The 26144-nt window shown below is 37.1% G+C and overlaps 1 long non-coding RNA gene across 1 annotated transcript; it reads right to left on the reverse strand.

The window, feature by feature from the left end:
- Positions 1-1107: 1107 nt before the first annotated feature.
- LOC141494694 (uncharacterized) lies at positions 1108-23976 on the reverse strand. The gene is made up of 3 exons (XR_012470541.1): positions 23586-23976; positions 8335-8455; positions 1108-1511 (listed from the first exon to the last, which is right to left on the reverse strand). It is a non-coding gene; the product is annotated as an uncharacterized LOC141494694 (long non-coding RNA).
- Between the last annotated feature and the right edge of the window lie 2168 nt (positions 23977-26144).

Here is a 26144-nt window from a genome sequence, read left to right on the forward strand (position 1 = left end):
AAGAGCTTATAAGAAAAAGTCCTGGGTATTTTAGCAACCTAGAAATGAAGTCTAGTAAACAATGTAACATGGAAACCCCCAAATTTAGTGGAATCATAGATTGTACTACTAGAAACAGTGTTGAGATGAGATCATTTTGCAGACAACATAGGAAACATTATATGATAGCATGTAATAAAGTGCCAAATTTAAAGAAGGATATTGACAACCTGGAGTGTGTCTTGAGCATGACCAAGATTGAGAAGGGATTTAAAATAATTCCATTTAAGAATCTGGGGATAATGAGCCTGAGATGAAGGAACTTGAGTTGTTGAGTCTGAAATAAAGAAGATTTAAGGGGACATGATAGCTGTCTTAAAGTATTTCAAGGACCTTCAAGTGGAATAAAGATTATACTTTCTCTGATTAGCCCTGAAGGGCAGGACTAGGTGAAATTTTTATAAGATGTAGATGTACATTTATTCTTGATAAAGAAGAAAACATTCCTAAAACATTAATTGGAGCCATCCAGGAGTGGAATGGTATGCCTCAGAAAGCTACTTCCTTCTTGCTATAGTTTCACACAAGGTGGACTATGGGTCATTTGTTGGCAATGTTGCAGAGGCAGGTTTTATCAGGTAAGTGATCTCTAAGGATTATTCAATTCTGTGATTCTTTGACATTTAGAAATATTGAGGTCAGTGATTTTAAATCATGTTCAGAAAGTCTGAGATGAGAGAAAGGCAGGATTCATTGTGGAAGACACAATTATACTAAGAATATGGATTGTAGGCAAGTTCCCTTTAGTTGTATGTTGCATCAGACCTTGGTCTCTAAAAGAAAATCCATTTTTATCACTAAGCATGTATCAGAAAATTTGGTCAGAGAAGCAAGAGGGTTCAGATTATTCAAGAGCTACCTAACCCTAGAGACTTTAGAAGCTCCCAAGATCCTTTCAGAAACTGAGAAAAATGTACATATTCTCTTAGTTCAGACAGGTCCTTCTTAACTTTATGGAAAGATCTCCAGGTGATAACTATAGAAACAATAATAGCAACAACAACAATGATGATGATAACTGAAAATTTTATAACACTATAAAGTTTGAAAAGTGCTTTGTGTATTTGAGCTTACAATAACATTGTGAGATAAGCACTACAGATATTTTTCTCTCCATCTTACAGATGAGGAAACTGAGTCCAGCATGTCTAAGTGGATAATGAGGGCTAAGTTGACTCTTGAGACTTACTTCCAGGAGTGATTTGCTTATTTAAGTAGAGGGTAGAGATGACAGCAGCAAATTATCTGTTCCAAAGATGAAGAACCTCTAGAAAAGTATTTTTACAGAACTCAGTTATAAATGGAATCCTCTAGCCAATTGGATACAATTTAATATGGATATGGGGGTTTTTAAATGTTGAAGACATTTTTTGATGAATCCATTCCTTATTAGAGATTCAGACTAGATTTTTCAGTTGCCTCCTCCAGTTCACTTGACAAGAAAATCCAAAATTCTTCTTGGTTTAGTCTGTCTATATTGGGGAGGATAGAGAAGTTAGTTAATAAACTATAATTGTATTTATAGTTTTTATATTATAGTTAATAAACTATAATAAACTATAAATTTATCAAATACTTTCTAAGTATTAGGGATGTAAAAAGTGAAAGCCAGTCATCACCCTCATGTAGTTCATAATCAAGAGGTTTAAGAATTTAAGTATTATGCCATTCTGAAAGATATTCATCCTGGAAGAGTTAGAGAAATGATTTCTAGAGGAAACTACATTAGGTAGTACTCTATTTCTTGAATTATACTTAACCTCATATTTTCACTGGTTTGTGGTTGGGATAACTAGGAGGACAGAAGATTTAACTTCCAGAATCCTAAACAATCATACCAGAAAGTCAGTCAGTATGGGATATTAGGGAAAAAGTTAGTTTGAAAGACCAATTAGGTTAGCCATAAACCAAAATTTGACAGATTGAAGTGGGGAGGTGGGTCTTTCATTCCCCCCCTGGGTGCTGAAGCTATTTGAAAAACAGTGGGTTCTTCTCCCTGGGAATCTTCAAGACTCAAAAACTATTATCATTTGTATTGTAGTAGATTTTTTTATGTGTGTAAGGTTAGGCTGGGTGGCTTCTGGTATCAGTGGGAACCTATTACCTTTTACAATGACTGATTCCATTCTAGGGATGAGACTTTTCCTCACATCAACCTAGATTTTCCTCTTTGCATCCATTACTCATAATTCTTCAGTTTTGGGGCAAGCAAAAGAATCTATTCTATCATCTGGTGAATAGTTGTCCTTCAAGGAAAGGCTATTTCTAAGTGATGACAAATTTCCAGAAAAGTATTTTTTTATCCTTATTGGAATTATAAATATAATCTCAGGACATTTTGAATTTATACCACTTTGTTTTCTAAGTTAGATTTTGTTGTTGTTGTTGTTGTTCAGTTGCTTTAGTAGTACCTAACCTCTTTGTGACTCCATTTGGGGTTTTCTTGGCAAAGATACTGGAGTAGTCCTTTTCTTAGCTCATTTTACAGATGAGCAAACTGAGACAAATGGCATTAAATGACTTGTCCAAGATCACATAGCTATTTGGTGTATGAGGCCAGATTGTAACTCAGGTCTTTCTGACTTTAGCTTTAGCATTGTATTCGCTACATCAAAGAAATTAGGGCTACATATACTTAAAGTCATGTACTCTTTCCTCCCCTTGCCACCAAAATAAAATCACTTTTTGTTTTTATTCTGCTACTATTTCCAAATATATGTTTTCCTCCTTCCTCTGCCAGAAAGCTATCCCCTTAGCATGAATAATCTCAAAGACAGAAAAATAAACATTTCAACAAAACTAACCAATACTTTTAAAAGATCTGTTCTGTTCTTTAACCATAGTTCTAAAAACAAGCTGGATGGTGCTGGAAGTGGTATGGTGACTCGTTATTCTTTTCAGTTTACTGACTATAATTTTTGTGTGTGTGTGTGTGTGTGTGCGTGTGTGTGTGTTCTTGAGCGCACCTTCACTGCTACTCAGATATGCATACGTTAATGTATGTGCATCCAATTTTCTAGACCCTGGAACCTAGACCCAAGGAACCATTGAAGGGTTGTAAAACTTAGGCTAAGGGGCAGCTAGGTGGTGCAGTGGTTAGAGAACCAGCCCTGGAGTCAGGAAGACCTGAGTTCAAATCGGCCTCAGACACTTAATAATTACCTAGCTGTGTGGCCTTGGGCAAACCTCTTAACCCCACTGCCTTGTAAAAACCTAAAAAAATTAAAAAAAAATAGAGAATGACCCCAAAGTTTTGAATAGTAAAATGACAAGATTGGCCATGTACTTTAAAAGATACTTTTTAGCAGCTGTGAAGAGGGTGAATCAGAGAAGAAAGAGCTTGAAATCAGGAAGATAACTTAGGAAGCTATGAAAATAGCTTCCAAGAGCTACCAAGTGTCTGAACCAGGAGAAATGGAAGTAAAAAAATGTTTCTTTGTAATATGCTCTATGATAAAAAGACTAAAATTAATTTACCCCAAAACATGGGGAATTCCTTCTCCCATTCCTGAGCCAAATCATGCTGACAAAAAACATTTTCATAGGGATTTCAACTGTTCCTTTTTTATAATGCAATGCAGCCAGTATTTATATGGATTATGTTTACATTTGAAATGCTAATGGTCTATCTAAATACCAAATATTTGTAAGGAAACTTAGAAAGTAACTGAGCCAGGACAACCAAGTAGTATAGGGAATAGAGCACTGAACCTGCAGTCAGGAGGACCTGAGTTCAAATGTGGTTTCAGACACTTAATAATTACCTAGCTGGGTGACCTTGGACAAGTCACTTAACCTCATTGCCTTGCAAAAAACCAAAACAAACCAAAGAAACTGAGCAAAGGATAAATCAACAATGTTCCCCTATACAGCCTAGGTATGGTCTTTCCAGACCTGCCAGCACTAAATATATGGAAACTATATTCATCCTAAAATCTCCAATTTCCAAAGCCCTGGATACCCTTGAAAAGAATAGTTCCTGAGATCCTGGACTGGTTCCATGCTGGAATGGATCAGGGTTGAGATTGTGCTGAAGGCTTATTCTGTATTGGGTAGGAATCCTTAATGTTTCAAATTGCTCATTTCATTGAAATCCCCGTGCAAAGAGACAACAGTTAAAATAAGGGAGAGTTTGTCCTAACTCTGCAAAATAAAAACACCAGGGGAGTTTACTGTTATGTTAGAAAAGATAAGAAAACAGATCATTTGTAGCTTCTAAAATTTAGAACCAATATACAGTAGATGAAGATCTTTCTTTAAGCAGCTGTCTAAATTATCTGAGCTGCATGAAAGAAATCCATTTGAGATCAAAATCCTTAATTTTCAGACCTTTCTAGGTTGATACATTTTTAAAAGAGGGAGGTTTGGTAACATTGTTTAATGTTAATTAGTTAAAGCTCACATGGTACTTTGAAGATGAAAAGCATTATGTAAGCACTAAGTAGTATTACAGTAAAATTGCCCAATTTTAAGAAGGGAGATTGAAATGAAAATTTCACATAAGCAAATGCTCATCACCATCAGGTGCTGTGATTGGAGATTGTGCGAGTATGAATGTGCCTTCAGTCTTTCCCCTTGTACAGCAGCGCAGCCAAACATCCTCTCCTGAATAGAAATCGACAAGCAGATGAATGGAAAATTTACTAGAGGTAATTATAGATGGTGGGAGGCTCCATGTGTTTTCTAAAAGGGTCACTTCTTTTTTTTTTCTTTCTTGTCACAAAGGGCTATTTTCTTTGATCACAGCTCTCTGGCAGTCAACACAATCCTTCTAGGACTTGGCTTTAGAGAATGCACCTGGAAGTGGACTGCTGGGACCTATTAGGTTTTCCTATCAGAAGTGTCCAATCTAGCTTCTCTTTAGAGACTGTCATAAGACATTACCTTGCCTAATTTCTCTTAGACACAGGCTTCTTCTTTTTGTGCCCTACCTTCCCCATGCCCACCCATTTTTTAATTAAGGACTATCTAGGTAAGGTGAAATTGCATGACTACCACAAGTGATAGATTATTTATTCTCTTGAGTTGATGACAGAACATTGGTAATGCAATATAAGTCTTTAGAAAGGGCACAGAAACTTATAAGGACTAAGGTGGGGATTCTAGATGACTGTAAAGAGCCAGGTAACCTGATGAAGAGATTATATAAATTACATATGTTATTGCCCAAAGTGTTGAAAGCTTCTTTAACTCATTAGAAAGAACATAGTAAGCTGGGGGAGAAGGACATTTTACAAGGTACAATAACTAGTATTGAGGCAAAAAGTTATGACTCCATTCTAATTAGATCCAATCAGCTAATTGGTAAAAGTATTCCACCATTTTAAGATATGTAAGACTGGCAACTGTAGGAAACTATAGGACATTGTTCCTAACTTATATATGTGGTAGAAATAATGGATAATAAAAGTTTACAATGAGGAGGAATATTAATGATCAACTATCCAGAACATTCTTTTACTCTAAATATCCTCATTTATTTAATAATTGAACCATTTAGTTTTTGGTTTATAAAGTACTATGCTAAGTGCATGTAATAAGGTAAATGCATAAATAACTATAATCATAAAAAAGCACATTAGAGGATTCTAAGAGAGAAGATTATTACTATCTTGGGCATCAGATAAAATTTCAAGGAGGAGGTACTGTTTGGGGAGGTTAAATAATATGCCAGCTATAGGAAAGAAATAGAGCAAAGACATAGAGATGGGGAAATATGGGATGTTTTGAGGAAGATATAAATATGACAATGTGGCTAGGTCATAGAATATATGGAGAGAAGTAAAATGAGGTAAGACTATAAATGTAGGATATAACCAAATTATAGGGAATCTTCCTAAATCAGATGACAACTCCTCCACTAAAATCAATCTATCAAAAGTATAAAGCTAAGTTTAAAAAGCCTTTGATCATTTTGGTAGGAGAGATAGTCATTGCCATGATACCATGTAGGGAATATGTTGGGTTTGGATAAGGAGCCTCACTCATGCTCCATGGGTGGTGGATAAAACTGTAAGTTAGATTGGAATTGGAGATTACTAGTTACCAGCCTGGAGAGAGCCAGTGAAATCTTGGATCCTTAGAAAGGGAATTACTTGAGGGAAGGGTTGGAAGAATAGAGCCTCTCTATTCCCATTGCTCTTGATCAGAGAATGTTTTGCACTTCAGAGGGTCAGAGCATCTAGACTTCTCATTTACACACTTCCAGTATCTCTGGAATAACATGTCTTGGCAACTGTGTCTGCATCAGGAAAGAAGGACAAACTTTGAGGCCCTAAAGAGAGGCAGTTTTAAAATGCTACAGAGTCCACCAGTTAAACCAGACCTAAGTAGAGGATGTTGAGAATATCTATGGGAATTTCAGAAGTTTTGTTACTTTCTTCACAATATGCTCTTAAATTTGAGTTCACTTTTCCCAGAGTTCTATATGGTCTTGTGGAAAAGTATGCTAACATTGTAGGCGAGTTGTGATAATCTTTGGAGAAGTATACTTGGAGTGACTTGGAGAAAGGATATTTGAAAAGAATATTTTGTCCCCTTGGGTTACCACTGAAATTTTTTTTGGGGGGGACAAGGAGCCACTCTCAGGATCCAAACTTGTTATCATAAGTGGAAATTGGGATATTAACTTCAAAATGTGCTATTTGATCAATAGATCAGAAGGAAACCATTGAGGATTTTTTCCAGAGATATGACATGACTAGATCTATAAGATAGGCCATTCTTTCAGTGGTATCAAAAATTGTTTGGGATAATCGCAGTGGAATGACTTTTTAATGGTAAAAAGTCAAATTTTCGCCAACACTCATACACGCAGATTATAATACTTCAATACTTCAATGTATCTGTGATCTCATAGATAGGGTCATTGCTTACACTGGCACAGTTTAGAACTCATCAGTTCTTTTGATCCTGTGCTAAACTTATTCTCTTATAGAGCATCTATAAACAGTTTTTGTCTATATACAAATATTTATATGCATATATATGTTCATTTTTATATGGATGTCTTTAATTATTTTTTAAACTAGTTTGTGAATGAGGGATCTGAATTGTTGCCACTCATTCTTGCTATATGATTAGTCGAAGGAAAGAAGACAGGAACTAAAGAAGAATTTATGGAGCATAAACTATGTTCTATTCTCTGTGCTAAGGGTGACTTATACAAATATAAGCCAAAAGAAAACTTATCCCTAATCTCCAGGAGCTTATATTCTAATGGGGGAAGAAAATCCTCCAAAAGGAGTTAAAAAAAGTGGTATGAGGAAGGGGGGAAGATGAAATGTCAGGAATATGTTTGGGAGAGGAAAAAATGCAGGCTAGCATAGGTTCCTCCATAAAATGGAGACATCAGGAAGGACACACCAAGGGAAGAAGAGAAAGAGACCTTGCTTGATAAGAAGATCTCAGGGTGCCATGATATTACAGTACATGGTGGTCATAGGAATTGATGGGACTTCAAGCATGAGAAAATAGTAGACGTGTGATATTGAAGTCCAAAAAGTCAGTAATAGGACCAGGTAGGAATAGATCTAGTCCTGCTATGTATGTAGTTCTATGCAGCTCTCCTTTAAAAACATATAGTCTTTGAGAATTTAGATTTAGGAAATGGACAAAGTAGGATGATTAATAATTTACTTGACTTAAACTATGTTTCACTTTTATAGATTTACAATAAGTTTGCTTTAATTTTCTTGTCCTTCTCCTCCCCTCTCCTTACTGAGGGCATTTATAAAATGAAGGTCATAGAATCCTAGATTTAAAGATGGCAAGGACCTTAGAAATCATTGAGTCTAATTCCTTCATTTTACAATTTAGTAACTGAGGCCAAGAAAGTGATTACACAGCTATTAAGTGTCTAAAGAAGGTTTCACCTCAGGTTTTCTTGATTACAAACCCAGTACTCTAACCATTACATCGCACTGCATCACTATTTAAATAATGAATAAACCCTGGACTTGGATCTCACAGATAAGAGAAATAACTATTTCTCTTATATTAACCAATTAATATGGGGGGGGGGAGAGGAAATCCAGGATTTTTTCCTATTTCCTAATTCAGAATCCATCCCCTCAAGAGTTTTCTAATCCTTTTCAAAGAGTTTACTGCACCCTGACCATCTTATTTAGGTACAATTTTTACCCCACTGTTGTTCTTTGTTCAGTGATTGGGTGTAGAAGAGATCCTTTTGTTATAGATTCCCCAGGGTGAGAGTGTTCTGACTTAAGCTAAGTCTCTGTTCATGAGTGATATGACCAGGGTTATGCACCCAGAACTTCATTAGAATAAACTCACCTCTTATGATGATAGTCATTCTCTCATTAATTGTTAACCAGAGTTAATTTCCACTTTATAGAAATACCCAATCTTCCAAGAACATATAACAGTGAGCACCTCCATGAGTTGTCTTTGGTTTCTGAAAGAAATTCAAGTGGATACTAGTTTATTAATTATCTGCCAGTCATAATTAAGACACCTGATCATTATTTACCTAGATATTGTTTCTCTTGGGCTTTTCATTTGTCATATAGACTTGGGTCTGATTTCCAACTCCATCACATATTAGCTATATGATTCTGAGCAAGATATCTCTCTGAGTTTTACTTTTTCTCATCAGTAGAAAAGGGTTACTAATACCTTACCTCCCAGAGTTGTTGAGGATATCAATTATAAGGTGTTTTCTTACAATAAAGTGCCATATAAATTTTAGCTATTATTTATTATTTTTAAATATGGCTTATGAACAACTTTTCGGACATTCATTTATTGTATAAAATGAGACATGCTTATATATAGATGCTGGTGGTCTCTATTCTTTACACTAATCAAATAATACACTTCTTTGATCTGTTATATATGATTTTAGCAATCCTTTTTTCAACCACCACTGCCCCTGAATTGTAAGCTAAGCCGATAATGTCAAAGTCATGAGAAGAGTTCCCATGGAGCTGAGCTGGGCTTGCTTTGCTCGTAAACAATATGAATAAAAATTCACTTTAAAATATCCCCCCCCTCCTTTCCTTAACAATGACATTATACCAATGGGCCCACTTAATTTCTTGCATTTGTACCTTTTCAAAAGAGCCCACTGCTTTACAATGTCAAATGTGACCTTTACAACAAAACGTACAAACTGAGTTGTACACAGAGGACTCTTGGAAGCTAGCAATTTCCATGATGCAAATTTCAGAGGAGAATAAGCCCATTAACCAAATTAGCAATTCATAAAAGCAAAAGTTCATGGTCAGGAAACAATTGCATCTTTTCAAAAGGTGTAATTTTAACGCAATTGTAGCTTTAAAGTGTTTTTTTTTTTCCTAAAGTAAATTAGGACTTTAATTTAATAGGTTATATCTATACATGAAGAGAATACAGTTTATCTGAAGTAAAGTGAAATAGCAATTCAGAAAAAAAAGGCATAAGCCATGGATCAAGTCCAATGATCACCCTGAAGGTGTGATTTTTATCTATTGTTTAATGAAAAGCCTGAGGCTAGGAACTAAGTTGGAATAAGCCCCAACAAGACATTGACATACATTGGAAAGAACAGTGGAACTAGAACAGATGATGACTTTCAAAATCAGCCCCTAACACTTATTATCTTTATGACCTTCATTAAGCATTAAGCATAATCTCCCTGGTTGGTTTCTGTTAACATGAAGAATTTAAACTAGATGACCTCTAAGTTTCTTTCAGCTCTTATCATAAGATATAGTTTAATTTTGTAAGGATATTAGGTCCTAGGTGGGGTGTTATTAAACTTTGTCATGATAGAATAAGAAACCTACCTAAGCAATTATAATTTCTCATGAAGTAGTAGATTCTGAAAAGCTGTCTTCACTCATTTACTCTATTCTCATACAATCCTCAGTCTTATGCATTCTAAATTCATTATTCAACTATAAATGTTGCTGAAGAGAGGGAAAACTGTGATTCATTTATTGAGGAAATCATGGAATGCTGACCTAGGCTTAGACTTTAATTCACAGGTTTTAAAAACATTTATAAGCTACCACAAAATGTCCAGACTACTATGAAAAGCTCACATGCCCTTTGGAGAAGCAGTTAGATAGTGAGTTTCTTAAAGGACAGGCTTATTAGCTGAAGTTGAGGGAAGAAAGGATAAAGTGAAGGCAGGAAACCACTGATCCCTAATGAGGGACAATAGTCATGAAAGGTAATTTTAGATACTTTAACAAGGTAAGAGATAAATGGGGAGAACAGCAAAGAGGATAGTCAGGTTAAAAAGAATGAGTCTCTAAGAGGTAATAAAGTTAAGAAAAAGTGACATTTATAAGCTGGGAAAGGAGAGTTTCTAAGGAGATAGTCAAATGAAAGAGTGAGTTACAAAATGGAAAAGGTGAGTAATGAAGTTAAATAAAAAGAAATGGTTGAGAGAGAATAATAGTAAAGAGGATAGTCAAGTTAAAAAGGGAAAAAAGGGCGAGGAAAGGAAATTTAGATCAACATTGATCCAAATGCTTGGAACTGGGATCACTTTGGTCCAGCACTATGGAGTTGGAACATATGGAAAGGAAGAAGAAAAAACCAGAGGAAGAGAGTAAATGAGGAAGTGACGATTTCTTAAGTACATCCTTGGTGGTAAGGGTAGAGTAAGGGTGCCTTTTAGGGAGTGTCCTAAGACCTGTGATTTTCCACTGCACATGCCACAGGAGTGGTCCCTAAGGAGTGGTTAATAACTGAGATCTTAGTACTTTGCAGGATTGGTGCCCATTGCCTACTGAGCCTGCTTGGGGTCCACTGACAACCATGCATGCTCCTGCCTCAAGGGTAAGACAAAGGTCAGACATGCAACGATCCACCATGCCAACTGAGAACAGTTCTCACTTAAGTAACATGGAAAAAGTCACCAGATCTGTTCCCAGCACAAAAAGAATGCAACACCTCTCTGTTAACCAGAACTCCCTTACTCCATAACTATTCTCTTCAAAGTTATCAGTGATTCCTTAATTGTCAAATCTGATGCTGAGGATAATTTTTGTCTTTTGTTCTTGAAGAAGACCATAGCATCAGGGGAGGTGATGCCATGACAAGCACATGAATTGGATTTGAGTGAGGGGGTGCTGTGCTAAGTCATCAGCTTTACTTTCTCCTCCACAACCATCTGGGCCCAGTGGCCATATATGAATCCAGAGAATTGGAGATGACCCTGGATTTCAAGGCAATCATGGTTAAGTGACCTGACCAAGGTCACTTAACTATTAGCTATTAAATGTTGAGTGTCTAAGGTTAGACTCAAACTCCTGTCTTCCTGACTTCAAAGCGAGTGTTCTATCCACTGTGCCACCTAACTGCCCCAGTCTAATGGTCTTTCCTCAGTCCTCATCTTCCTTGACCTCTCTGCCCCATCTGATATTCTTGACCAAATGATCTTCCTGAATACTCTCCTTTCTGGATTTTTGTGACACTATTCTCTCTGTGTCTCTGTCTCTGTCTCCCTGTTTCTCTCTGTCTTAGTTCATATCAGACCCCATAACTATGATTGCTTTAATAGGTTCTATCCTCAGCATTCTTCTCTTTTCTCTCTGTTTATTTTTTAGTAGCTTCATCAGTTCCCACAGTTTTAATTATCATCTCTATCCATATGATTCATATCTATCTAAAACTCTAGTCTCTCCTGAGCTTTACCAACTCTCTATGGGACATATTTTTAAATTGTCAAGCACTTATTTTTCACTCTCCTAGTTTCCCTTACTCCCTTTCTGCTTGGGGGATGGGGAGGATGGCACATAAAGGCAAGAATTCCCAGAAACTCATTCCCCAAACTCCACAAGTCAGCAAATTATGACTCTAGCCAAATTTTAGAGGGGCAGAACCTACAGAATGACTGAGGGATACAATTTCCCAGTCCAAGACAACTTAGGACACAGGAAAGGTCTGTTTTACCAAGACTGGGGGTTGGAAAAAGCTGCAGCCGCAGCCACAGCACAGTGCAGCTGGGTCAGGTTCCTAGATCCCTGGGGGCACCCGGGTCTGTGGCAGAGGGGGCAGTTTCCAAACCTCCTGGCCCAGGATCACTGGGAACAGCTTGAAGGGGTGGTGGGAGAACTCTACCACTCCAGAGTGAGTGCTGAGCAAGCTCTGGCCTCAGAGCAGCACTGCAGTGAGAACTTGCAACAGTAATCAGGGAAGCCAGCCTGTACCTCCAGAGTGCAGACCACAGATGGTAGGGGCATGGGCGGGGGGAGACTGCAGAGGTCTCTCTGCTCTCCCAGGGGCAGGATTCTACTATTTGCCCACACTTAGATCCAGGTTGCTGTTTGGGCTTCCATACTACCATAGCCGAGCAGGGACTCTCCTCAAACCTCCAGGGCAGAGGGGAGTGCTTATGGTCATCCATATATCAAAGCACAGACAAGAAAGAAGTCAGAGTCTCTCATAAGACCTTGGAGGAATTAAAATCCCATAGATTGTCCCCAACCCCCCCCCCCCCAAGCCTTGGGAGTGTGGTAAATCAGTCATAGACTGAGGAAATGAGTAGACAAAAGAAAAAGAAAAATCTGAGCATAGAAAATTACTTTGGTCTCATGGAAGATTCAGAAGACAACAAAATCGAAGTTATTGTATCCAAATCCTCCAAGAGAAATAGAAAATTGGCTCAGGCTATGGATGAGCTCAAAAAAGACTTTGAAAAGCAGTTAAGGGAGGTAGATGAAAACTTAGAAGGAGAAATGAGAGCAAAGCAGATAAATCATGAAAACCAAATCAGTATCTTGGTGAAAGAAATACAGAAAAATACTGAAGAAAATAACATATTAAAAACCATTTTATGTCAAATGGGAAAAGAAACACAATATACAAATGAGGAGAATGCCTTAAAAGCAGAATTGACCAACTGGAAATGGAGATACAAAAGCTCTTTGAAGCAAATAACTCCTTCAAATGCAGAATGGAACTAAAGGAAGCCAATGACTTTGCAAGAAATCAGGAAGAAATAAAACTATTCAAAAAAATAAAAAAATTAGAAGAAAATGTGAAATATTTCATTGAAAAAAACAACCAACCTTGATAACAGATCCAGAAGTGATAATTTAAAAATTATTGGGATACCTGGAAGTTATGACCAGGAAAAAAGCCTAGACTTCATTTTTCAAGAAATAATACATCTAAATTGCCCTGAGATCCTAGAAGAGGGTAAAATAGAAATTGAGGGAATTCATCTATCACCTCTTGAAAGAGATCCCAAAAGAAAAACTTCCAGTCAAATTTCAAAACTCCCAAGTCGAAGAGAAAAAACTAAAAGCTGCCAGAAATAAACAATTCAGCTACCATGACTCTATAGTCAGCATTACACAGGATCTGGAAATATCTACATTAAGGGCTTATAGGGATTGGAATATGATATTCTGGAAGGCAAAAGATCTTGGATTCCAACTGAGAATCAACTACCTAGCAAAACTGAACATCCTTTTTCAGGGGAAAAGATGGACTTTCAATGAAACAGGGGACTTTCAAACTTTCCTGAACTGAACAGAAAGTTTGATCTCCAAGTACAGCACTTAGGTAAACCATAGAGGGGGTGGACAAAAAGAACTCACCATGAAGTACTTAATGATGTTGAACTGTTTGCATTCCTGCATGTGAAGAAGATACTGATAACTCATGAAATTTCTCATTTGTAAGAGCAGTTAGAAGGAGCATATATAGACAGGGCACATGAAGGAGTTGAATATAATGGTATAATGTAGTAAAAAGATGGAATCAATGGGTGATAAAGGAAAGTACTGGGAGGAAGAGGAAGAGGAAGAGGAAGGAGAGGAAGAAGGGGCTAAGGTATTTCACATAAGAGTCAAAGAAAAGCTTTTTTCAATGGAGTGGAATGGGGGAAGGCAAGGGGGAATGAGTGAGCCTTCATTCTCATCAGAAATGGCTCAGAGAGGAAATAACATACACACTTAACAGGGTAGAGAAATCCATCTTATCCTACAGAAAAATGAGAAGAAAGGGATGGGATAAAGAGGAATGGGGGAGGGGAGGAAAGGGGGAATAGGTGATAGAAGAGAGGGAAGATTGTGGGAAAGGATACTCAAATACAACAGAGTTTTTCACAGGGACAGGGTGAAAGGAGAGAGAAAAATAGAATAAATGAGAGTGGGAAGGAATAGAGTGGAGGGAAATACAGCTAGTAATAGCAACTGTGGGAAAAATATTGAAGCAACTTCTTTGGTGGACTTATGACAGAGAAAGCAACTCATTCCAGAGAAAGAGCCATTGGAATCTGAACTGTACTGAAATACATTTTTTCCTCTTTTTCACTATTGAGGTTTCTCATCTTCTTGGGGGGGAGGGGGTTTATGTTTACTCTCATAAAAAGATTATTGTAATAATATAAAATGCAAAACAATCCATCACCAAAAAAAAATAGAAAAACAAAACCTTTGCAACAAGTAAGTACAAACAAAACACATTCCCATATTCCATTCCAAAAAAATGTGTCTTATGTACATATATTACTCACCTATCTATTGGTACCTACCCTATCTATTAGGGGACAGGTACCATACTACAATTTTGGTGCTTTGGAATTATGGTTGATCATTATGTTGCTTATTTAAATTTTTCCTTCTAGTTCTGCTAACTTCATTTGCATCAGTTCAGTCAAAATTTCCCAGGTCGAAACCATATCTCTTATGGCAAAATAGTATTCAGACATTTCAAAAAGGATATCCTGGAGAAACTAGAAACTCAGTTTTTCCAAAGAAGAATTTATTATTGTTTTTCTAACCCATTCTTCTATCAAAAATTGATTGTACTTACTTGGTTTCCAACTATGATTGTATTTACTTGTTGCAAACATGTTTTGTCAAGGTACCATAATTGTACCAAGTCCTTCACATTCATAATCTTGATGTTATCCTTTCTCCCTCAGCCAATGTGCACAATTAGTTAACGTATCTTGCCATTTCTACCTGCACTACATCTCTTCTGCTTACATGGGCATTAAATTAGTTGCTATTCAGACCAATTCCACTTTACACTGTCAACACTTCAAAACCACATCTGGGGTCCTCTTGGCAAAGGAGATATTTGCCTTTTCCTTTTCTAAATCATTTTGCAAACAAGAATCAGATGAAAACAGGATGAAATGACTTACCCAGGGTCACAGTTAAGAATATGTGTCCCGATTTGAATTTCTGATTCCAGTACCAGCACTGTATGTGTTGTGTCACTGTATGCCATAACAGCATAGTAAGCATATGAACACCAAAGATATTTATTGATTGATGGACTGTTTATTCTTACATCAAAATTTATTTCACCTAGCCATGGCAGATTCCAAATTCCTTTCACTATTGTCTTTCTTTTGGGTTGGAGTATTGTCATAGATCACAGGATTTAGAGCTAGGAGGGATAATAAAAGCCACCTAATATATCCTCCTCATGAAATACATAAGAAAAGTAAAAAGTCACATCTTGTCCAATGTTTCAGTGACTCATCTTTTAATTACTAGTCCAAACCTCTTTTCCCAGCACTGTACTGACTCAAGAAGGTAACTTGTTCAACTACAGATGTTACTCTGAAGATTTAACATATTAATGAGTTGGCAGAGTTAGATACTCCAGAAAGTAGAAATCAAGCTTCAATTTTTAACTTGATGCTAAGGTCTGAAACATATAATTGTAGATTTAGAGCTGGGAGGATTCTCAGAGGTCATCTGGTCCTATTCCTTCATTTTAAAAATGAAACTGGGGTCCATAGAGGAGATGAGATTTGCCATTGATGATGAGGGTAATAAGTAGCAGAGCTATGATGCAGACTCAGATTCTCTGACTCCATATTTCCTGCATGGATTCAAGATTACTCTAACATTCCATTAGATTTTGGACGTCATCAAATTTGGATATTTTTTCTATTAATTCAAATGGAAACCTGTCTAAACCTATATAGCTTCTGGAACTCTTATTGATATCTTCCAATAAGTTCACCATAGGCTCTCTACCTAATGTGTTGCAGGCCTTCTTAAGGCTCCCTTGGGATTGTGAAAATACAATCTAAGGCTCTAGGGTGACCATTTGCTTATCACTTGTTTACACTGATTCCTTTGAATATAATTCTTTGATGACAGTTTTTACATTGCTTCCCTCCCATTATTTTTTCCACTTTGTTTTTTTTTTAAGATTTTTCAAGACATTGGGGTTAAGTGGCTTGCCCAAGGCTACACAGCTAGGTAATTATTAAGTGTCTGAAGTCAGATTTGAACCCAGGTACTCCTGACTCCAAGGCCGGTGCTCTATTCACAGTGCCACCTAGCCGCCCTATTATTTTCCACTTTTTAAAATTAATTTAATTTTTAATTTTTACCCCACCTACATGCAAAGCAAGTTTCAACATTTACTTCCAAAACCTTAAGTTTCAAATTCTCTCCCTTCCTCCCATCCCACTCCCCACATTGAGAAAGCAAGTTACTTGGTATAGGTTAAAAAAAAGTTTAGCCATGAAATATATTGTTACAGTAGTCATGTTGTAAAAGTAGACATAATCCTTCCCCCCCCACAAAGAAAGAAAAACCTCAACAAAATAAAATGAGAAAAAGAAGTGTACTTCACTCTGTATTCAGGCATCATAAGTTCTTTCTTTATCATTTCCATCAGAGAAATTGCTTCAATATTTTTTCCCACAGTTGCTATTCCTAGCTGTGTTTCCCTCCCTCCTATTCCCCCACCCCATTTACTCTATTCTCTCTCTTCTTTCATCCTGTCCCTTCTCAAAAGTGTGTTGTATCTGACTGACCTCTCCCATGATCTGCCCTCTCTTCTATCACCTACATCCCCTTATCCCCCTCCACTCCCCCTGTCCCCTTTCTTCCAACTCTTTTCTCTCCTTTTTTCCTCTAGGGTAAGATGGATTTCTTACATTCATACAACTGAGTGTGTGTAATATTCCTTCCCTGAGTCAATTCCTTTGAGAATAAAGGCTCACTCACTTTCCCTCACCTTCCTCCCCTTTTCCACTCCATTTCAAAAACTTTTCCTTTCCTCTTTTATGTGAAATAACTTCTACCTCTCCTTTCCCTTTCTCCTGGTACATTCCTGTCTTATCCAATAACTCCATCTTTTTATATATTATACTTTCAAATTCAATTCCCTTTGCCTTGTCAATATATACTCCTTTTAACTGCTCTGTTAATTGAGAAGGTTCATATGAGTTAACAATATCATTTTCCCATGCAAGAATATAAACAGTTTGGCATCATTAAGTCCCTCATTTGTCCTTCTCATCCACCCTCTCTATGCTTCACCTGTGTCTTGCACTTGAAGATCAAACTTTCTGTTTTGAAAGTCCCCCTATTTCCTTGAATGTTCATCTTTTCACCTGAAAGAGTGTTTGCTTTTGCTGGGGAGTTGATTCTTGGTTGTAATGCAAGTTCTTTTGCCTTCCAGAATATCCTATTCCAAGCCCTACAAGTCCTTAATGTAGAAGCTGCTAAATCTTGTGTTATCCTGACTGTAACTCATATTTGAGTTAACTGATATTTGAATTGTTTCCTTCTGGCTGCTTGTAATATTTTCTCCTTGACTTGGGGGTTCTGAAATGTTGCTATAATATTCTTGGCAGTATTCATTTTGGGATCTCTTTCAAGAAGTAATTACTTAATTCTTTCAATTTCTATTTTACCCTTTGCTTCTAGGATATCAGAAAAAATTTCCTGGAGAATTTCTTGAAAAAAGAAATCTAGAATCTTTTTTTTTTAGTCATGACTTTCAGGTAGTCCAATACTTTTAAAAATTATCTCTCCTGGATCTGTTTTCCAGGTCAGTTGTTTTTCCAGTGAGATATTTCACATTATCTTCTATTTCATTCTTTTGACTTTGCTTTATTGTTTCTTGATTTCTCACAAAATCATCAGCTTCCCTTAGCTCCAGTGGACATTTGAAGGGATTATTTTCTTCAGGGAACTTTTGTATCTCCTTTTCCATCTGGCCTATTCTGCTTTTTAAATCATTCTTCTCTTCATTGGCCTTTTGGAATGCTTTTTCCATTTGATCCAAACTGGTTTTTAAGATGTTATTTCTTTTATATTTTTGTATCTCCTCCAAGCTGCTTACTTGGTTTTCATGATTTTCCCTTATCACTTTAATTTTTTTCCCAAATTTTACTCTGCATGCCTTCCTTCATTTTCAAAATCTTTTTTGAGCTCTTCCATAACCTGAGATCAATTCATATTTTTCTTGGAGGCCTTGGATACAGAAACTTTGACATTGTTATCTTCTGAGTATATATTTTGATCCTCTATAGGACCAAAATATGTGGTCAGGTTTTTTTTTTTCTTGTTTACTCATTTCCTCAACCTATAACATGATTTTAACTGTTTGTTAAGGTGAGGCTCTGCTTCCAGGGTAGAGGATACACTCTCCCAAGCTTTTGAGGGTTTTTGCAGCAATTTTCAGGGACAACCCCCCACCCCCACCCAGGATCTCAATTCCTCCAAGGTCTTATGAGAGGTTCTGACTGTTCTCCTAGCCTGTGCTCTGATCTGTGGAAGATCACAAATACTCCCCTTTACCCTTGAACTGTGAGGAGCACTCAGCTCCATTATGGCAGGATGTGGGTATAAACAAAGCAACAGAGTCCTGTCTCAGAGATAACAAAGAAACCTCTGAAATCTCCCCTATCCCCCATATTGTTTGTGAATTGAGAGCTCTGGTAGCAGCTTCCAGATGGCTCCTGGACTTCTCTTGGTTCCCGGGGCTGGGGCTGTGTTGAGGCCTATGCTGGACTGGGCTCCAAGCTCACCCTGGTGTGGCTAAGTTTTCCTGCCGACCTTACAAGTTATCCTTGGAAATCCTGGACTGAGAGGTCTGGAAAGAGACAGTACTGCTACATACCCAGGTGTTCCCAGGGATCCAGGTGCCCCATGGGCTGTTCCTGGAGGACTTAAGCCAGTTTGCTCCTGTGGCCCAGGCATCCCTGTGGTCCTTTCTAACCCCAGTATAATAGTCCATTCTCTGAGATCTTCCACGTTTTCTTGGGCTGGAAAATTGTTTCACTCTGTCTTTTTGTGGGTTCTGTCACTCTAGAATTTGGAGTCATTATTTACAGCAGAGCTGTCCAAAATGCACCCAGGATGTGATTTTATGTAAAACCACCTACTTAATGCTTTGGTAAATGAAACCAAGTTACTGCAGAGCTCTCACTAAAAATAGCAAATCAAAATATATTGCCTATTGTTTCCATAAAACCTTTTAAAAGTAAGACCACCCTGTTTTAAAGGTATTTGGAGTGGTCTGGGGGGGAGAATTCCTGCCTTTACTCTGCCATCTTAGCTCTACCCATTATTTCTTTTTTTTTTTACAAGGCATTACAGTTTGCACTTTTCCATTCCCCTTTTCATGATCCTCAACTTTATTTCTTTGGAGATTGTAACAATACATGATTCACAACCTTTACAATATCATAGAATAATGTGAATGTGATGAGTCTTGGTTCTAGGGAGAAAATTGGGGACTTTTGCAATTTCTATCTATATTGAAATACAACAATCACTCTTCTCTTGTCCAGTTGTTGGCTCGGATGGGGCATAAGGTACCCGATAAATCTCATTATCTGTCTCTCTTGTTTCTCTGTCTGTCTCTCTCTCTCTCTTTCTCCCCCCTCCCCCATCTCTGGCTCTCTCTGGCCCTGTCACTCTGTCTCTATTTCTGTCTCTGATTCTTAAGGACAAAAGCTATTGCTTTTTTGTGTAAAGCTTAAAGGAAATTTGCTTTGCATTGTCTTTGTTTCATAACTGTCTGTTCTAGGGTCCTCTTTGTCTTAGTGTTCCTTATTCACATCTATGGGATATAATAATATCCAAATGACCTCAGCTTTGTTCAACTTGCGAATCTTCTCTCTCTCTCTCTCTCTCTTTCTCTTTCTCCTGTTTCTCCTCTTCCTCCACCTTCCTCCTTCAGCTCTTTCTTTGTGTGTATATATTATACAATATTTTATATAAATATATATGTATTTAAATGGATCCTGTCAGTCAAAACTAGAATAGAAATTTTGGCAAAAGGGGTTTAGGGAAAGAAAGAAATGCTTAGGATACTGAAAAAAGGAGAACAAGTCTCTATACCATATGAATATAAATAAATTTCATAGAAGAAGGAAGAGCTGTGGGTACCTGTGACTAAGACTGAATTCTCTAGATAAAGGAAGAAGAGGAGAAACATTGGGAGGAAATTTGAACAGTGTGATATTAGGAAAGAAGGAAAGGATGTCATAGAGATTTGGAGGCTTGAGGCCAGAGAAGGAAGCAAATGGGGATGTGGAATTAGATTTGGAAGCTAATAATTACTCAGAGCAGATCACTGATTCACTCTGAACATTGTCTCCCCACGGATTTAAACATTGCTGCTTTTAGTCATGTGCAAATTACAAAGAAAAATTAGACATTTCCTTGAAGTTGTAGGTGGATGCATGGCAACTAGCCCATTCCTTTTTTCAATAGGTATTCAAAATGTGAGCATCTTGAGGACATTGGTTTTTTTTTGTGTGTGTGTAAAGCTTAGAGGAAATTTCCTTTGCAATGTCTGTCTCATAGCTGTTCTAGGGTCTTCTTTGTCTTATGTGTTCCTTGTTCACATCTATGGGATATAATAACAATGGAATGACCTCAGCTTTGTACAACTTGTGAAACATTCTCAAGATAATGCTCTTAATCCAACTTGTAAAAACAAAGCTCTACTGGGTAAGTCAGAGTGGTTATTTCTGACAGCTTTGCCAGACTTGAAGGGTTCCTTCCTCAGCTCTCAAATCACACTCTTCTCCCTCTTCAGATACAGGAACAGGATCAGTTGTTTTGGAGAGAGAGAAAGAGAGAGCGTCTGAGTGGCTCCTTCATCATCCTGCCATCTCTATGACTCAGTGGGGGAGAGGCTGGTCAGATACCCTGTCTGCATGTTCTTAGACATGGGAGTTAAAAACCAGGCATCAGCTCTTTGCTATTAAACTGGAGGGTAATTAGTTATAGCAAAAATCGATTTTTTTCTTTGGATTCAGGGAAGTCTTTTAAGTGTGAAAAGGGATGCTAATCCTCTGGGAAATGATATTAAGCAAAACTTCTTTGGTTCTGTTAGCTGCTTAAATAAACAATAGCAAGTGTTTATCTCTCAATCCGACCAGAGTTATAGAAGACTTTTCTTTTCTTTCCTCCTCTCTTGTTTATGTCATCCCATTTCTTCTCCTTCATTTCCTTTCTCCTCTTTCCTTTTCCTTTTGGTCCCTTTGGAGCACCATACATGAAAATCCATAAAAGAATATGATTTCACCTGTGTGGAACAGTCTTTCCTACAAAGAAGCTATTCATTCTGGCAGGGAAATGCAAAATAGCTATTGGTCCTTAATTGTTTTTACTAGCCTATGCTCTTTACTCTCCTGGGTAATAAAATGAACTAAATCAAAATTCTTAGTTATACTCTCCAGTTACCCAGTTGTACTTGTTTCTCCCTCTGCAGTCACTAGTATAGTCGATAGGGAGCTGCAATTGAAGTACAGAAAACCTGGGTTAAAAGCCCACTTATTAACAGTGAACCTTTCTTGCCTCAACTTCTTTAATGGCAAAATGAAGTGACTGGCCTTTAATGACTCTTCCATCTTAAATCTATGATCCTATGATCTCATAATGCACATGCACACACACAGAAGCTCTTATATAACCTGCCTCTGGGATATTTCTGGGACTCAGAAAAGTACCAGTTTTATGTTTTATCAAGACTTTTCATCTCTGTCCCCAGATGCTACAATTGCTTAATGTATGTCAGCACAGCATTAGGACCCAGGTTTCACCCTGGGGCAAGCCAAACACTCAGGATAACCATAGTCAAAGCCTTGAAACATACACTTAAGTTATTTGGACATCTACCACTATCTCAGAAAAGGCCATATCTCACACTCTGACTCATACTACTTCTCTGACCATGAACTTGATCATGTAAACCAAACACTAATTCCATATACTAAACCTGTGTTCTCTAAAACAACTCTATACTCTGTCATAGATATCCAGAGCCTGGATTCTTAACATATTTATTCTATGGATTAGGAGGCTATCTCTGGGTTCAAGTCTGCTTCTACCATCAAATGAATTATAACTTAATTCAATAATTTAGACCCTCACCACTTCTTGTATGAATTATCAAGAAAACCCCTTAAGTGACTCCAGTCTTTTGACTCTCCAGTCCCAAAACTTCAGTTTCTTCATCTATGAGTCAAAGGAATTGGATTGGATGAATTTTGCGATGCTTTTCATCTCCAAATCAATGATCATTCCATCTCTTAGCTGCCAATTAGTTACCTCACTTTTTAAGAAACAGCAGGATATTCTCTTGTTACTGGCATTTGAGAGAAGATGATTACTGAAAACAGCCTGTAGTATGCAGAATATGGTTTGATAAGTGTAGTTTAAGTTAAAAGGGAAAGAGGAAGTAGAAATGTATTGTTGAATTGGAGTAAAAATGAGGAAATAAGGGGTAGAGGCAAAGAATTAAGACTACTCTTACTCTACTTTTCTTTCACCTACTTCAAGGTGGGTATTAGGTCTTCATCAGTCTCTTTTAAATAATTTCTGTTCCTCAAGCCTTCTCCTCTTGAGACTATTTTCTAGATTTCATTATATTATTTTGAATTCTTTCTCTGGACACAGATTGTTATATGGTTAAGGATCTATTTGTGAATCAGTGGGTAGCAGCAATCTGGTGAATGGGAGACGAGATCCTCATTTTATAGAAGGTAAAGGAAATCTTTAGAATAGTGCTTTCCAGGTGTTTATTTCTTTTCTTTAGCAGAAGGAAAAAGCTGTGGTTTTGAGGATGACCTTTCTTCCCTTTATTTCAAAAATCTCTCTTTCTCTGACTTATATTTAATTCAGTCACATAGATATCATAGTGTCATAGAGCTAGAACTGGAAGAGGCCTTAGAGATTATCTAGTACCAACAGTCTCATTTTATGATTAAAGAAATCAAACTAAGTGAGGTAGGTTGCAAGCATCAGACATGAGATTTGAACCCGGCTCTTCTGAGATTAGAGATAGTACTCATTCTACTATAACACATTGTCTCCAGATTGGATATTAATGCCTCAATTCTGATAAATCATAATAATAGCTAATATTTATATAGCACTTGTTCTGAGTCAAGTACCATGCTAAGCACTTTACAATAAGTATTACTTTACCACAGCCTTGGGAGGTAGGAGTTATTATTATCCTCATTTTATAGTAAACCAAGGCAGAAAAAGATTAAGTGACTTGCTAGGAAGTATCTCAGGTGGGATTGGAACTCAGTTCTATCTGAGTCCAAGACCAGGGCTTTATCTTCTGTGATTTACTGGCCTAGTAACCCAGTTTCTTCAGAAATTTCTTTCTATTGTTATCCCCTCATGACCTTGGGGCTGACGTAGGGGAGTTGAATGGTTTTTGAGATTTCTAATCCTCAATCCTCAGAGGTGTTTGCCTGCTGGGCTGGCATTCCCTCCCCCTCCCTGTCCTCTCATCCACTTTATAAAACAGAAGCACTTTCTGCACTGTAAGCATCCCTCTCTACTCACCAGTTTGGAATGCTTGACTTCATATGCAGGTGCTGGCTGGCTACTGGGGATATTATTCATCTTTGAAAAATGCTTAGCAGGGCTTCTTCCATTGGTTATTACAGTAAAGAACTCTGGATTTATCATGCTCAGCCAGTTTACCTGCTAGAGCTGCGTCTGTAGACAGAATATGCCACAACATTTGAACAGCTTGGCCCCAATGATGTTGCTTTGGTTATTGTGTAATCCAGATAGCAGTCATGCCCAGTGAGAGAGATCCTCTGAGCCTGTGCCCATAGTAATACTAAAGGACCCAAGGATAAAGCTGAAATCTGCCAGAGCATTCACCTTGATTCTTTGCACACAGCCTGATATTGCCAGATTCTGAATGAAGGAGTCCTTTACTGAGTTGCATAATCACATTGTGTTGATGAGGACCAGCATTAAGGATTCAATTGTGAGGTGGGCCAGTTAGTTTTGCTCTATTCTGTGACAGTAGACTATATCTCTAATGGCGACCCAGTGGATACAGCAGGAGGATAAGAGCTTGAATTCAAGCTCAGACACTGGATACTCACTAGCTGAGTGGCCTTGGACAAATCACTTCATCCTGTTTGCCTTGCATCCAGGACCATCTCCAGTTGTCCTGATTCATATTTGGCCACTGGATCCAGATGGCTCTGGAGGAGAAAGGGAGGCTTGTGACTTAGCATAGCACCCCCTCACTCAAATCAATTCAGATGCTTGTCATGGCATCACCTTCCCATTGGTATGTTCTTCAATAACAAAAGGCCAACTCAAGTATACATAACAAGTTATTGGTCCAAATATCAAAAAAAAAAGAGTTTTGGTCACAAGGAGAGCTATTCACAAGTGTGTGATGGAAACAGCATACCTTTATAATTACTAACACAAAGAGTAGAACAAAACTCTAAGCAATTATAATACCAATAATGATCCTAGATTGTGATCTATATCCTTGTCTTCAAGGCAGAGAGGTAGGGGACTGATAGGTCAGATTGTGTATATATATATATATATATATATTGTCAGATGGTCACTGCATTGAGTGTTTTTACTGAATTATTTTTCTTACATGGTTGCGTTCAGTAAGGGGGAGGTGGGATAGCTCCAGAGTTGATGGTGATAGATATAAAAAATGATACCAAAAATTTTTTTAATGAAAGAAAAATAATTCAAAGTGCTCTGCTCATGAGTGATTCTATCTTCAAATAGAAATGCCTGGGTTGGCTACCAAGCAGAACTCAGAATATTCATTTACATTTTTTTAAAATTCAGATTTAATTGAACACCAGAAAAAGAGAACATTTCCATACAAAGTAGTAACAGGGAAAGAAGACCTTGAGAAACTGCAAATCTCTGTGAGATGTAGCTTGATTAAAAATATGTATGTGTGTGTGTATATATATATATATATATATATATATATATATATGTATGCAATAAATTCAACATTACTTTCAAAATTATCTTGCATAACTGTTTCCTTATGAAAATTCCTCTGTATCTGTCTGTGAATCTTAAAAATGTTTGTGATCATCTTTATTTCATTCTTTTTGCAACCAACTTCTTTCTTCCCACTCTAAATCTTCTTAAAATAAAAAAAAAGCCAGAATCCTTTTAACAAATAAGAATAGACAAGCAAAACAAATTCGTATTTTTCAGTGTCTTAAAAAAAAACCCTTCTGTATCTTAATTTCTCTCCTCTTTTGGGAAATGTATAGCAAGCCTCTATTTCAGTATTCTGGAGCTGTGGTTGGTCATTATATTCATCAGACTTCTTAAGTCTTTTAAAGTTTTTTTTGTGTACATTGTGTATGTTGTATGATTATACGTGGGTTCATATAAATCTTCCTTGGTTTCCCTGAAACTCCCTTATTCATTCATTGTGGCATAATTATATTCAATTACTTTGATATTCTATAATTTGTTTAGCCATTTCTCAATTGATGGTTACTTTGCTAATAGGAAAAGATCTACTATAAATATTTTCGAATTCATAGATTCTTTTTTTTTCTATATTCCTTGGTGTGTAAGCCTAATAGTGATATCACTGGGGTAAAATTGAATACATAGTTTAATTACTTTTGGTCATTGTACCAAATTGCTTTTATGAATGACTGTGCCACCTGACAATTCTATTAAAAAATGAACCAGTATGCTATCTGCCCAATAGCCACTATGACAGTTACCATTTTTTGTCATCTCTTCCAATATGATAGATGTGAGATGGAAGCTCAGAAGTGTTTCAATTTGCATTTATCTAATTATTTATGATTTGGATGTTTTTATACATACTTAAATATCTTGGATTTTTTCTTTTGAAACCTACTTGTATACTAATACATTATTGATGGAGCTGAGCTCTGAATTAGTTCTGATCCTAAAATTCTTAACTTCATTGATTGTATTTGTACAACAATTTCTCAGGTTTATATCCATTTCATCTTCCACGATTCTCTTTGTCCCTTTTTAGGTTATGAACTCTTCCTCTACCCATTATCATGAAAGATATTTCTTCCTTAATTCTCTCTTTTATCATATGCCTTTTTTATTTGG

The sequence above is a fragment of the Macrotis lagotis genome, chromosome 8 (genome assembly GCF_037893015.1).
Source record: "Macrotis lagotis isolate mMagLag1 chromosome 8, bilby.v1.9.chrom.fasta, whole genome shotgun sequence".
Classification (NCBI taxonomy): Eukaryota; Metazoa; Chordata; class Mammalia; order Peramelemorphia; family Peramelidae; genus Macrotis; species Macrotis lagotis.